We start from the raw sequence: 16,021 nt of genomic DNA, 5'->3' as shown, positions 1-16,021 counted from the left end.
ATGCTGTTTGCCTCTCATGGGGACATCCTGCCATCATGACTTAATTACCCAAATAATTAAGGCCAGACTGCTTCAGCCCTCTGGCTGCAAGGAGGGTTTGATGGGAACAGAAATGCTAAGCCTTATTTCAGTAGATACTGCTCCGTTCCTAGCACAGTATCTAGCCAGGGGGGAGAGACTTCTTTTGGTCAGACACAAACGCTACCTGTGCCTGTTTAGCAGGTATAAGCAAGCTTAGTTCTCACCGTGCAGATCCTCAATGCAAATGTTAACTGCGACAAGTGCAAACATATTTTTTGTTGTTGTTTAGTGAAACAGCAGAAAAAAAATCTCATTTTCCTATATAGAGCAAAGACATATCTCCTTACAGGACACATCTCAGGCTAGTGGCCAGATGGAGAGCTTAAGAGGATCAAACTGCAGTAAAGAAGTCCCATGTGGGCCCACACTCATGAGAGGACGCCGCAAATCGTATGAACATCTGATGTAGTAGGACAGACCTTTTGTTTATAACACCACTGGTCACACGGTTGTTGGTGCTATTTTTAGAGAGGGTGCTAAAACAATCTGCAAATAAAGAGGTACAGGGTAACATGTGTCTTCTCCATAAAGGAAGGGATCGCGCAGCAGACAAGCAGAATGGCAGCAGAGGTAAGACAAATAAGTTGTAGTGCAGTCACATTTCCAGATTAGTTTGGAACCTGGAGATAGTCCTAGTCAGAAAACCCTGCCTCTGAAAGCTCAGCGTTACTTACGTCTATTAGCTTCCCCTGGTGCTCACCAGGTGCTCTTTGGGCTCACTGTTTTCATGCACACTGTTGCTAATTCCAGTAATGTTGAGCTCCCCATTTCCCTCTCCAAGCTGTAAGAACTTTGATGGCAGTGGAACTATCCAGATTTCATGCTTTTAAACAGCGTATGCTGCATTCAATGAATTTCAAAGACATGCTAAACCCAAATTACTGCTATCCATGGATCTTGAGAAGCTTTTATAAATGGCTGCATTACAGTGTAGTACAAAGCAGTGATTTCCATAATGCTTGTCTAATGTATAGAGCATTTTACATAGAACAGACCCTGTTTCATCTTGAAATGCTTTTTAATTAATTCAATTCATTAATACTGCTTGTCATGGCTAAACTCTTGAGACTTAACAAAAACTTTACTTCAGCAGTTGTCAACACATTTCATTAAAACATATGTTTTTGAATGCTTTCTGATAACATCACTGTTCCTCATATGCAGAGTGCAGTACTTAAACGTATTAAATTGAGACAGAGAGATCTAGCAAAACCTTTACTCTATATTGACAACGCTGCATTTAGAGATTAGAAGGGGGTGTGTCACCATGGGTGTCATTCTTCATGTGCCCTCTAAATCAACCAAAGCTAAAACTCACCTGCGTCACCCCTTCTCCAAGCACCATGGAGGGTTCCAAGAGGTCCTCGCTTCCATCTGCCGTGTTCCTGCAAGGAAGGCAGAGACAGAGCTTAGGGAGAGCTCAAGGCTGGACCAGCCTTCTAGGTCTGGCAGTAACCTGGACAGAGGCACAGCACACACGTCCCCGCCAGGCCACCAGCCCACCACCAACCAAGCCAGGCCAACAGCAGCAAGACAGCGCTCCGGTTTGGGAGTCCGCACAAGAGGTTCCTTTGGATTTCATCTCGAAATCTTCGATTTCGGGGTGAAGGCAGAGGCCTGAGCTTGTCTCTCTGGCTTCTCCGCTGTCTGCCGCTTTCACACGTTGGGTGAATTAACAGAGACCTGGCTCATATCCCACTCTTGCTCCAGCTCATCCTCTTGGCTGCAATAAATTACATGAAAGCCAACTGTCCAGGACATGGTAACAGTCATCTGTGTTAACACTGAAGAGCTCTCAACATTTACCTTTAAATAGAGGGTCTGGTCAGAACGATGCCTTCTGCTCTACATATCATCAACCAGAGCATGGTACCGGCCAGGGGAACCGGTGAAAATCTGCCTGCTCTGCAACAGGAATGGAGACATGAGCTCCTGTGGAACATTTATAAGCAAGGATTATAGAGACCTCCTGCAAACAGATCAAATTGGCGGAAGGGAGAAGAGGGAACGTGATCTGCGTGTCTTCCCAGGCCTCCACCTCTGGGCTGCTCTGCACTGAAACACGGCAGGGGGAAACAAGAGTGAAACACTCGCCACGAATGAAACTGGGAAATAAGGAAAAAGAATGAATAATACGAAAATACTGAAAGAAATACTCATACAAGTTGACTATTACTTAAAGGCAAAATGCTGTCACAAAAGAGATTTGTTAAAAGACTGAAGAATGTAAAATATTGAATATACTCTTCGTAATATTTCCACTGAATATTTAGCATGTTCCACCTGTGACCCAGGCCATGCTGTCAATCTGTATTTTAAGTCCTTCTTCTTTCTGTCTGGCTATTGGTCTCTAATGTTTTTTAATGCTGTCTCCAGTGTGTGTTTTGCGTAGTGGAATACTTTACAGATCAAAATGTTATCGGGGAATAATCCCACGATTTCCAGGCTAACATTTCCTGGCTCTACTGCACACACATCTATTGTTCAAGACTGAATTGGTCCCAGGAAGCATCAGAGCATGTGAAAGCCGCTATGAATTTTGCAAAGTGGCTTCAGGGCAGTAAAGCACGTCAGAAGAATAAGGTGAAAAATCTGAGAGTCCAAATTTAGGAATCTCAGTCAATACTAAGGGCTGAAAAAATAAGTCCATGCCCCTGGTTACAGCTCATGCACTTTTATCTTGTGACATTCCTAATACAGCTGAAAGCAGCATGCGTAGCCAGGAAACAAAATAAATCTAATTATTAAGTAGCTTTATGTGCAATTAAACTGTTAGCCTTTGCTTAATATTACATGTGGTTCACAAGTCTGATTTCATTAGCCACTTTTGTGTTGCATTCCACTCTTTTCTTCCCCAGTGTTTTTACCACTATTACAATGTGCCTTCTATTTACTCCTCAGGAAATTAGGGTCTTCTGTAAAGTATAATGTATTTCTACTTGACTTGAAAACACTCACCTTCAACTTTGTGCAGCATTTGTTCACGTAGATATTAAAATAAAATCTCTAAGAAAAGCCACTGAAACAAGAGAGAATCGGTCCCTATGAGGTTTTCTTCAGCAAATCCAAAGGGCCATTCAACAAATTCCCACGCAGGGGCTTCACTTCATGCTCTTCCCAACTGGCTTCACTTCATGCACTTGGCAGCATTTTTAAATATAACTACTTTTTGTTTTCTTTTTCTTTTTTTTTCCCCAAAGCTGCAGTGTCCTATGAGGTGAAATTGCAGATTAAAGTGAATTCATTACAGAATTGCAATATTATTGTGAAAAAAATATAGAGAGAATGATTTATTTAAGCATATCTGTCTTCCTGAAAATAGTTCACGTAAGCAAATCACCAGCGTTATCCCCATGTCCCTATCTACGGCCTGTGGAAAACAGTAAATAATGAAACAAGAACTAACAAAAAAGCTTCATTTAAAATTCCCTGAAATTAGCTGAACCTTCCGTGTTTACTGTGAGACTGAATTCCTATAGGATATGGTTCAGTGAATTACTCTGATAAAAGAGATAGGAATTACAAAAAAGCATATGTGAGGGGAAAAATATTACATGTGTAAATAAGTACAAGAAACTGTAAAAAATAAAAACTGGTCATAAGAAGCTATTTCCAAATTTGCTATGCATATGGTATACAGTCTGCTGTGGAGTTATATGTTGTAGTTACTTAATATCCCTTTCTTCAAAGGTTTTGCTAATAAGTCAATGACTGAACATCTTAGGGGAAAAAAAATATTTCTCTTTATAGTTTTAGATAATTGTCCCTGAAAAAAATAACAAATCTTTAATTACAAGTGAGATGAAGAAAGCCTGATTTGTGTGCTGTGCCCAAATGCTGAGGAGTCGGATGTAAAATATTTGTAATATTTAGGGAACTCTGAGTTTTACATAAAAGTAAACAGCATTGCCTGAAGGCACAATTTCCAGCAACACAATAAAATGTGCAGTGAATTTATGGCGGCCATCCATTAGCTCTTACCAAGGCAACGTCGCCCATATCTGTCGTCCATCATTATAATAGAGGGTTAATGCACCGAATTTACATAAAAAAGTCATATTGTCTGCATGAATTATTTACACACTCAGCTGTTTTTACAGCTTGGTTTCAAGCTGGATTCTGGGAGAGATTCTGCCAGTAAATTACTCTGCAGAGACCGGAGTGGAGAACTACAAACGGAACGAGCAAGGCAAAGAAAATGGGAATCCACAAGTCGGGAGCTGGAATGGGAGGAGAGCTTTCCTTTTCCAGGCGCAGAAGGGGACAGCAAGTGCCAGGGCAGCTCTGCACATGCAGCCACACATTTAGCAGCTTTCTTTCAAATCCATGCAACTCTGCTGAGCTTAATTCCTGCGTACAGATCAGCACACTGGTGCTTTGCAAGCTGACACACTGTAGAAAATGAAAAAAAAAAAAGAAAAAAGGATTAAAAAAAAAGGGAAAGAAAAGCTAGTTTGTGCCCATGTTCCATTAATATTATCATGTGCAATACACAGCCATCAGGAAAAAACACTACATAATATAAAACATTCCCCTGCATAAAGCACTAGTATGACTTAATTACGTTATGTACTCCTTTAGTCCAGAGTGCGAAAGCTCCCAGTGAAACATACAGTAATGAATCTCGGAATTTCAGTGAAATTTCATACATTTGCAGATAATTTGACCTAGCAACTTCAAAATCCTTTGGTTTCTTAGCTATTCTGAACAATCAGGCCCCTGAATGAGCCCTAAGCCGGTGCCTACAGGGATGACACTGCACCCCGGATTGCAGGCTGGGGTGAAACACGGTGCTGCAAAGCCCCGGGCACGGGAAGCTTTGGCATTGCTGCCCCCAGGACAAGGATGGGGACACGTCCCGGCCTTGGACCCCTGCAACCCAACAGGTTCCTCAGTGTCCTGCCGGCATGGCATCGGCCTTGCCCCATGTCACCTCTCTATGGTGTCTATCACAGGTGTCTATGTCACCTGAGACAGTTACAGCTATGCAGGCAAGGAGAACTCAACATTTGGGATCCTCCTTTCTCCCCTCAGTCCAACACACAGCTTGGAAATGGCAATTCAGCTACTGAAATCCAGTTATTGTTATTTTTGCATCTAACTAGTTTGCCTGCAGCTACGTCTACGGCTGATCAGAACTGGGACTGTCCAACCCTGCTTCACCAGGAACTTCCATGCGCTTCCCCTGGCTCCGTGCTCTGCTGTTCCACAGCACCGCAGGTACCGCAGCGAGCCCAGTTAACCCAAGGATGCTAAAAACAGCCCCATTCCCGCTATCACACCATCCCACTGCTCCCAAAGCCTCCCCTGCCCTTCAAGAGCAGCTCTGCGCCCCGGGCTTGCCATGACGGACCTCACACAGCAACAGCACGGGGCACCACCAAACCACGAATAGCACTGGGGCACCACGAGTAATTCTCCCTTCTGATTGTTTACACCCTTTAAATATTTGCAGACCTATCATGCAGCATCCTCGGCTGCAGGTGAGCTGCGCTATACATATTTATCTCGCTTAATCTGCCCTCATAAATCAATCTCTCAAGTCAGTCTCTCCACTCCCTAATTATTTTTGTCGCTCTTCTCTGAACTCCCTCCAAGGTGTCAATCAATATCTTCCTGGTAATGAAGTGCTCTGCACTGAGCGGGGTATTTCAGAGGCAGCTCTTCTGAGGTGCTATCCAGTGCCCCGGTGCAACCAGTATGGATTTTCAGTCTTTACAGGAAGGATGATCTCATGGTAAGGACACCGGCGGAGGGCTTTGGAGACCTCAGCTCAAGCTCCTGCTCTGACTCTTTTGTGCGACCTTGGCCAAGTCATTCAGTTTGTCTGTTCTTCAGGCAACCATCTATAACCAGGTTTGTCTGGTACAAGCATAAGAAGTAAAATATGATGGTATGTGGAGGAGAGTAAGGATCTGGCTGTGCAGGCAGGATGGCACTCATCTTTTAGCAGTTTTCTAGGAGAGTTCCCTGCCTGTCACCACGGTGCTGCTCCCTGTTCTGGGCACACAGCAGCAGACAGCGAGCTACCAGCACTCAGGACTGCCAACTACTGCTCCTCTGCCTCCCAGCATTTGCTGTGCTGCGACCACATCTCCAGTTCACATCATCACCTGCACACATCACTACGCGTTTTACAAACAGGAACTCTCAAAACTCCCTTTTGGAATCTTTCCGGGTCATTTTATTTTTTGCCCTTCATCATTTTCTGCAAATACGCTCCTCTCTGGCATGCAGGTAAACTGCAGAAGGTCCCCAGTTCTCATGCCTAGCACCCTGCACGGTTGACTTGTACAAAACCTGCACAAAACCCTAGCAGATTTATCCGAGATGTTTTATATTCCTTCAACAATCACCCGTATAAAGGCAGGACTTGACGCTTTGAAATGGTTCCTACCTTTCATGGTTCCTACTTTTTCATTAACTGCACAAACATTCTGTGCACCATGAAGAATACAGAGATGGGTAATTAATGCTTAGTTAAAGCTTCTCGTAGTTATTACTTGTTTTTATTTTAAGAATGTCTTCATTCTTAAAATGTTCTTTCCCATTCTCTTTTAAAGCAGGGCTAGAATACCAAAATAACTGAAGAAAGCAAAGAAATCTGAGAATTGCAGCTACTATTCATCAGTCTCCCAGAAATGCATTATAATATACCATAGGCTATAAGACTAAAAATTATTCCCCACTGAAATAGTATTCACACAGTTTCTGCTGTACCGAGGCATACATTGTAATATAATCATAATAACTAAAGTAAGTTTCCCTTGAGGATTATACCTCTGTGTGATTTAATCCTTAAATTTGTTTTGCTTTCATCCCCAGGAGAAGAGAGATTTCAGTTATAAAGTATTCTTCCCAGAAATATCAGACAGTGCACATGCATTCATAATATGCATTTACATTTGCAAAGCCCAGGCCAGGGGGTGAGCAGAATTGGAAGCCTAAGTGTTATCATTTTGTTTGGAGAAACAGTTTGGTTTTCAAGGAAGGCAGAGGGAGGAGTCCTGCTCATCCTGGAAAGTTCCCCCTACAACTCACTTGTCACGTAAGAGACGAATAATTTGCTTTCAACAGAGGGTTGTCACTCACAATGCCTCAAAAGTAAAGAGTTTTGCCAGTGTTTTGCTTGACACCAAATAAAGAAGAGGAATGAAATGAAAACCTAGCATAAGAACCTTAGAGGCTCCTATATAATTCTAGGTCTGAATTCCTATTTTAAAAGGGCGACGTAGGCACTTTCTAGCGGGTAGGTCACAGTACTTGCAATATGACATTAGTGTTTGAGGCTCAGCTTTTCCAGAGGAATTGGATTCCAAATTCTCATGCGGATTTTCCACAAAAGCTGGAAGCCTCAAATCTTTTTTGACTAAATTAATTTAGAATAACGAAACAAGCGTTCCTAAATCACTCAGGCTTTGTAATAGTGACTAGCATAACAGCTAAATGTCTTTTTAATACCAACCGAGGCTTCTTAATCACATAGATTACTGAAGATATTTTTTTTCCAGAAGAATCTCATTTAAGATAAATTGACTTGTGCATAATTCGATTGAAAAACCATGCCAGAAAGCACCAGTTTCATATACTCTTTCTCAAATGCAGACATATGCTTTCATGTTCTTCTAACACACAAGAGAGACTGGGAAAGAGAACCAGTTTCTTAAGAGGAGCATCATTTTATGCCCCTGGCAATGGTAAAGGCTGAGCCATGCTGGCCATCTACCGCCTCATCATTTCTCTTGCATGTGTAGAATAACTCAGGACTTTGATAATGCCAGTTAAACTATGATCTGTTTATCCCACTGCTGAGACTGTTATTAAACACAATAGTCCTTAGACTGAGTGCTTTTCCTAGCAACAATAATTCTGTTAACAGATTAACTGCTATTCAATCATCGGCACATTGTGTTTTTCCTCGGTACAAGGGCTGCTCACGGCTTGTTTTCACCTCACTGCAGTGCAATGGATGTTCATTAGTTGTGACACACAAGGCACTCACCTTTACACGGTCTCATTCACAAGCCAGCTGCATTCAGGAGACAAAACTAGGAAAAAGAAAGTTATAATCAAGAGATTAGAGAATCACACCGATCCTTATATATTGAGAATCATATGAGGATAAATATATATATATATATTTAAAAAGGCATTCCTGAAGCACTGGCAAACTAGATCACAAACCAAGGCTTATTTGTCAACAGATGAGGCTTCATCCATAGTCCTACAGGTATCACCTAGAAGAAACTACAGGAAAAGTTTAGATTCTGTTACAAATTTGTTATCTCCTAGGAAAATTATGAGTATTTTCTTCCCAAAACAGTGTTCAGGAAAACTGCCCAAATGAAAACTTGAGAAAATAATTCTTAACAATTCTTCATCTTCAGTAGATGCTAAACCTCCTTTTTCAAATATTTATTAGAAAAAAAAAATGTTGTCATCGAGCGGAAATGAGTGCCTTGCTATTTGAGCACCTTAAAAATCATTTGGAGAGCAACACCAAAAAATCCATTTTGGACATAGATATCTTACTAAGGATAAATGATATATGCAGCTGGTATACATAACTACATACAAGCATCGCTTGCACTTAATATGTAATATATTTAATGCTATACGCAGCTATGATGCTTAGGACACATGCAAAGACATGTTAGCTCTCGGATAATGTCTGTGGAAGGGACAGCAGCAATATACTGAGGATAAATACTCCCATGGTTCTTTAAAAGGCCAATTGATCCTTGTTCTCTATCTTCAGAACCACTTACGGATGAGGAAGATATTCCCCGGTGCACTGAACACGCTCTACAAGGGCGGACGGAGAGCTTGAACCTCATGTTCTAAGCACCCGAATAAAACTGTTAATAAGCCATCGACCACTGCCCTTCAATGCATGCACAGCTTCGTTCTTCAGTCATTATCTTTCCCTTAATCCTTAAAATATATGAATGCCTGGGCCATTTTAGCAAACTCCACTAATCATTTTTATCTGAAAGGCATGATAGAAGGGTTACAAACGAATCACAACTTCTAAGCAGAAAATAAGAATCTATTTCAATTTTAATATAATTTGTGAGGCGGCATCATTCTGAATTAGAGGTAAAGTATCCTTAGCGCTTTTCCCAACTTCAGAATTCTTGAAAACCAAAGCAAGTTTGCTAATACTGGACCTAGCTGGCTATTTATCTATATTATTCCTATTATTTATGACTAAGACGGTGAGGCACACCCAATATTTTAACGGAGAACTAAACCCCAAGTCTGCTTGCAGCAAAACAGCTGTGAGAATACTAGTATGTTTTCACAGCAGCCCGCGACTCCAAGCTGAGGTTCAATATGAAAATACCTCATGCCAGCTGTGTTCCTTATTAGTGGCACAGCTGTATTGATCCTCCAAAGCCCTGAGGGACAGGGTGGCTCTAATGAGCAGCACTCCCCTTGCTGCGCCAGGGGCCACGCAGACACGCTATAATAAATAGCAGCAGTCGCTGTCCCCAAGTGCTCGCCAAGCTGGTGGGAACAAGATGCAGCAGGCGGAGGAGCCCGACTGCAGGGCAGGGAGGAGGAGGAAGCGGCCGCGCGGGCAGCGCCGTGCACACGAAGCACCAGCGGCTGCTCAGCAAGGGCGGCGCTGCCAGCTGGCAGCCACTCGCAGGCATCAAAGATGAATCTTCAGAGGGCCTGCGAGAGGGTTAAGGAAGCGGCTGCTCGCTGGGAGTTTCCCTTGTGTGGATATATAAGGAATAGCCTGCGGGAAAAGCACACGGTGCTCCCAGACAGCGCTATCTGCCAAGTGCCTGGTGCCGCCGCACTCGTGGGACCAGGAATTTCACCTGCAACTGCGCCCAGTGTGCTCCCATTTACGCACATACAGCCCTGGCTCTGCGCTTCTGCCCGGAACATTCCGAAAACAGCGAAAGGGCCTTTAAAAGAGCGAATGAAGTAAGTCTAGAAACACACAAGAGACATCTCAGCGTTGCAAGACAAATGCCACCCAAGTGCAATGCCAATCTGCCACGATCCATTTCCTCTTTGAAATGCATGGCTTGATGCACTTCAAAGAGGACTTTGTTTCACTCGGTTAGCATTGTATTACTTGTAGTAGTAAACACAACAGCAGGTAGAGCAGAAGAGAAAACACATTTTGTGCTGCAGGGAGCAAAACGTCCAGCCAGTTACTCAAGTGAGCAGGAACTCTGTTTTGGGAGGCACCATAGGCAGAGGAAGCACCAGCTTTCTTATATCTGCTTCATCCCACTTTCAATTATTACGATTAAAGAAAAAAAAGACTCCTTGCAATAAGAGGAGGATTTTCCTTCACAAATCTGGCCTTGCATGTAGAAAACCGGTGTGGGGGGAACTGAACATAGAAATGGAGAACGGCCATGACGCAGTCCTCTTTCACTGCCTAAGCACTCAAATATTTTTGTTTTGCTAAAAATAAATCTAGTGATTTTTGAACAGGTCACACAGCTGGTCACATAGCTAAGACACAAGAGAGGATCCCCTAACGCTTCAGAGGCAGAAGGATCCCCAGATGCTTTCTGGCTTCCCCGCCAAGTTTTGCTGCAGCAGCAGAGGCTACGTTTGGAGGGCAGTGTCTGCCATAAGTCTGGCATGGACAGATCCAATAAAGAAGTCGTCACCATTTCGCTGAAGATACCAGGATAACTGCAGGTCCTTTATGCCAAATCCCAGGTGAAAATACATCTTCTTCCTTCCCTCCTTCATGTAGGATGCAACTCCTGGGTGGATGCCGCTCAAAGCCAAGCAGGTGAGATTATTTGAGCTGGCAGAAGGCAACTAATGCCTCCGAGCTCTACAACTAACTTAAAAAGGCTTGCTAAGAAGTACCCCAACCAGCTTGCTCGCTACCAAGCTGCCTGCCCCTCGTCCCTTATTGCCCAGTACCCAACACAGACTTCAGCCTTTACTATGATAGGATTGCAAGTGAGCATTCCCACCGATGCCCATCGGAGCGGGGTCGGATGAGGCGCTACACTCATCCGAGATGGAAAATGCAGCAAACTCATCCCATAGCAGGATCATATGGGAATTTCTATGGCAGCCACACAGTAGGGACTTTGGAGAAGGAGGCATGACATCTGATCAGCAGTGCATCCGCCTGACACCCAGGAGTCTGCAGCATTTGTGCAGGGCGTTCATTGACAGAGCCAGGCTTTACGGCTGGGTTTTCCCTCAATAGCCAGTTCAGCAGGACACCCAATAAGTGCCTGAAAGGTCCAAGATGCCCTTCATACACACAAGAAATTTCACCCCACGATTGCTCCTGTGATGTTTCAGACAGCCTGCTGCTCTAAAGGGTCCCCTCACCTTAAAGCAGGTATCTTAAGGCATTAACTTCCCCAAACTAAGTAAAGCAGCTTGCAGGGCTTCAAGAAGTTCAACATGGCCCTGTCTGCAGAGACACTGGAGGGGATTGAGGCCTTTCATCTCAAATTTAATAAGGCAGCGGCTAGGGCTGGCACTGCACGAGCTCGCTGTGCTCTCCAGGCATTTCTCTCCACACCTACAATTTACTGGAGCCTTTCCACAGGCTTCGCCTTTCCCAGGCGCGCAGCTGGTACGCGCGAGAGGGACCGGAGGAAAGAACTGGGTTTTGCTGGGGAAGCGCTGCCGGTCCAGGGGCCGGTTTGGGTCCCCAGCTGCTCTCTGCACGTGCAGGGCAGCGGGGCTGGGGGCTCTCAGGAGCCCCGCACTTGGGTTGCTCTCCTCACACGCAGCCTCAGCAATGCCCTAAGTGCAGGAATTTCCCTCCACCTGCTCACGTTTGGCTCCCCTCTCCTCTGCCCTGAAATATGAAAGGGAAGCTATCGTGTATTACCTCCCAGACACGACCTGGCTCAGCAAAGTGACGACAGAATCGCCTAAAACTTCATTATGAAACATGGAGACGTTTCAAATTCCCTCTTCAGCGGTAATTTGTGCATTACAGGTGCTGCAAGTGCTCCATTTATCATAACGGAGTCTCTTATTTATTCATTTATCCAAAATAAAATAATGAAAATGGATTTCAAGAGCAGGATGTGCTTAATGAGTGGAACTGTCTCCGCAGTCCTGCTCCATGTGGCAGGAACGGTGGAGGACCTGGCATGAAACGGAGCGCGCAGGAGCTGCACTTCAGCGCAGCTGCCACAGAGACACACTGCAGAACAGAACAGACCCGTAACATTAAACAGTATTTCTTCCAGTCAGAAGCTTCCCGTGCATAATTCTGTGTGGCAGGTAAATGCTTCAAGTCAAATTGCTGAATCCGTATCTGGTGGCTTAGAGAGACTGCACCGAAACTTGCATTTCCCACTCCCATCCCCTGCACAAACGCTCCCTGCCTCAGAGGCTAACCCTGAGCAAAGCTGGAGCTCAGGCCCACCGAGACCAAGTATCACCTGGCACAGCAAACGGAGCCTTTCGCTCTCTGCTTCTTTTTATCAATTTTTAAGCCACTGTAAAGGATGCTGAACGGTGCCAGGCTCCAACATCTCTGGATCCCAAAGTGCCTCTTGGACAGCCCAAGGACAAGGCGCAGCCCTGTCCTGTCCCACGGCCAAGGAGGCAGCAGGGGCTCCCTGGCCTCTTTCCCTTGGGAGCCTCTGTAGAGGCTGCCAGGCTCTGGCCGTGCTGATGGCAGCAGCTACACGCTCTCCTCAAGAGCCTTATTCAGCGCCACTGAAATTACAAGCTAACTGAAAATAAACCTATACTGAAAAAGTAAAAATGCTATTCTGTCAGGACTAGTAGATATCTGGATGATTTGCCTGCCTGTTCTGCTTTACTACTCGATATAGTTTCCATATCTATTTCATATGGATATTGAGCTAAAGACCATAAGCTTGGCCATAACTTATGGTTACTTGATCTGCATTTCTTGAATTAATAAGGTTGTGGCCTGGATCACTGGAAATAAAAGGGGAATTTCCTAGCAGAAGATATTTTGAAAGACAGCATGACCTTGGAGACAATTTATTTCAAGGGGAAAGCAGCATGTAGAGCTGCTTTTTGGAGCGTTTGGAGAAGCAAATCCCGCTCCTTCCCTAAATATATTCAGAACAGAGGCACACAGTTCTCACTGCAATTCAAGGCTGTCTGAGCTTTCACCTGTAGATACACAGATAAACTTATATCATCGGCTTCCAGGTTTCTGTGGCTTGGTATGTCAGCAGCAGCTACGGTGATTTAGTGCCATAGTTCCAAATGGATTAAATCACAGAGTCATTTGAATTTTACCCAGCCTTGTCGCACAAATCTCACAAACCGCTGCGTCTTGCGTGAAAACTTCCTTTTGATACATCGCATGACTCACGACAAAACCCCCAAATTAGGCAAATACGGGAAACAAACACTTTCAGCACAGAATGCAGAGGCAGCACAAACAGCACGTGGGACTGGAAAACCTTACCTGCATTTTGGTAGGAACTTATTAAGTACATTTTGCTCATTTTTGACACATTAGCACACATCTTACATTAGAGTTTTCAAAATTATATCAGTTTTGTTTTCCCATGAGGCATAAAATATGAAAGCATCCTTTGTGGAATTTAACTTTTGCAATATTTTCATGACCACAGCACCACTACAATGTTCCTTTGGTGTTGCATGCTACACAACCAATGACATTTGTACTCAACATCCCCCACAAAGACTGGGATATTGAACAGAAATTTGCCACTGACCTCTCTGAGGCTGCATTTCACTTTCTATCTCTATACATAATCTGAGATTTTAGGGAACAAAAAGTTTAATTGTGCCTTGCATTACGCACACAATGCACGGCACAATTAAATGCACATCAATGCTGTATTTATTTCAACCCTGCCTTTGTAAGGACATTCGATTCAACTCAACAGAGGGGCAATTATCATTTCTTTAAGAGTTGACTAAAACATGGTACACAAATTTGTTTTACTCAAGAGCTCCTGCTCACAGAAATCTTGCAAAGACTTTTCAAAAAAGCCAAGCATTTCTTTAACTATTTCTTGTTCCGTATCTTATTTTCAGTCAACTCTTAATTTCCCTGAGAAATCTCCAAAGAGCAATCTGTTGTGTGAGTTGTCTAAGTTTAGGTACACAACAAATCCATCCCTTATTCAAGTGCTATCCAGCAACAGAACCTCTTCAACCCGATTTCTGCCCCGTGACAACCAGGCTATGTGCCCGTGCAGGAGACAAGGAATAAAGCTTGGTTAAACGCAATTAGTTAAGAGGCTATTACAACCACTCTGCAACATGCACGCAAGCTAGCTCCGCTCAAATACCTTTGTATCCCAGGCTTTTCTCTCGATTCCTGTCACGGGGAGCCCAAAAGGACCAAGACACATTAACCACAGCACTGAGAACCATTCAGCCTCCTACACGGCAGAAATCAAGAGGTGGGAAACGTGGTGGTTTGCACTGAAGTGAGCCCAACTGCTGAAAGAAATCAGGTGCAGACAACTGGATTTATTTCACAGCGAAGGCAAATCCGCCAAGACAAGACACCCAGGTGCTACCTATTGTCATGCCTTTTGAGAGGTCCCTCAAAGGCTCTTTGCACTTCCAGTGACTTTAGAAGATCAGCAGCACACCAGCGACTTGCCTATAGTGCATGTGCACTGGAATAGTGATATCATCTCTTTTCTTTGGTTTCTGAAGCCGATATACTTGTCCCTGGAAGAGATACCAATCTGCCTAAATCAGAACCCCCTTATAAAATATGTCTCAAATGAATAAATTGTGAAAGCAAGAAGGAAAAACATAAATATCTTCACTTACCTCATTACCATCCTCAAATATCCTCATAAACACATACACAAAACTTTACATAACCTACACAGAGGTTGGAAAGATGCCTGCAGACGTAATTACATTTCTGTGTGAAGGGAATTTACACTCTCTCATCTCTGCTTTCCCCATTCATTTTAGTAATTACATGGAGAGAAACAGCTAACGCTTGTAATTAAACCAGCAGCAAAGGATTTCGAGGTGCCCTGGTACCAGGGAAAGCAACATGAGCCAGCACGGGGGCAAATAACACTAGAAAAGTACTAAATAAGCCAGACCTAGCAAAAGCCTGTGCCAGGCAGCCCTCTTGGGAACACTTATGGATGAAGGCAGCGGGGATGGAAGTCCGGATGAGAAAGTCTATCCAGATACAGCGTCTGCTGAAAAATCTTGCTTCCCAAGACCGAGGCTCGCTGATGTATGACTTCTGTCTGCTTAAACTCACGGAATCAGCTGCATGGCACATTGCTTCATTTTCTGTCCATTTCGTGTGGCATTTCATTGGCAAAGGCTGTCACAGTTAGGCTAGTGGGTGGAGCTGCTATGCAAATGCTGACTCATTTTAATGATGAATATTCATGACCCAATCTGTACCAGGCAAACTTTGTTGCCCTATCTTTCTCTTCCCCAATATCCAAGTAACAGGAGCTGTGCAGAATTTTATCAAATTTTATTTGATGCACAAATACTCTTCTGCTTCATTTTAAAATTGAAAGTGATCAACGTGTCTCAGCTGGAAGATCTGCAAGGACGGGTCTCTTTACCCAAGTCTTTTTGGGGACTGAGAACAAGAACTCTTTTAAAGGATTTTAGTTGCCATCTACAACCTGTGAATGTCTGCTCTGCTGTTATACCCATTAGGTCCCAGCCTGTTCACTGACCATGGGATGATGCACGTTGACCCGCCTCTTCCTCAGAGCTCTGTGCTGGCAGAGGCATTAGCAAAGCACCAAATTGCTCTAAGAAAAGAGTCCCCAACATGTTTTTATTTCTACTAAAAGTCACCTTCGACAATCACTCTTACACTCGCTTGCTGCCTTGCAAAAAGTTTGAGTAATTGCCACAGCAGACAGAGATAATTAAAACAGCTAATGATCCATTTGCCTATGTTTTTAAACATGAGCTCTCAGAAACAGATTTCTATGGATACAGAGCTGTATCG

General features: G+C 43.8%; 1 long non-coding RNA gene across 1 annotated transcript; it reads right to left on the bottom strand.

Moving 5' to 3' along the window:
- Positions 1-511: 511 nt before the first annotated feature.
- Positions 512-14,380, bottom strand: LOC112950804. The gene is made up of 6 exons (XR_003250076.1): positions 14,355-14,380; positions 8,084-8,129; positions 4,063-4,473; positions 1,888-1,986; positions 1,400-1,466; positions 512-567 (listed from the first exon to the last, which is right to left on the bottom strand). It is a non-coding gene; the product is annotated as an uncharacterized LOC112950804 (long non-coding RNA).
- Positions 14,381-16,021: the final 1,641 nt, after the last annotated feature.

The sequence above is a fragment of the Nothoprocta perdicaria genome, unplaced genomic scaffold, assembly GCF_003342845.1.
Source record: "Nothoprocta perdicaria isolate Ctin4 unplaced genomic scaffold, notPer1 scaffold_33, whole genome shotgun sequence".
NCBI classification, from domain to species: domain Eukaryota; kingdom Metazoa; phylum Chordata; class Aves; order Tinamiformes; family Tinamidae; genus Nothoprocta; species Nothoprocta perdicaria.
The sequence above is the reverse complement of the archived record's forward strand: the minus strand, read 5'-3'. Positions and strand labels throughout refer to the sequence as shown.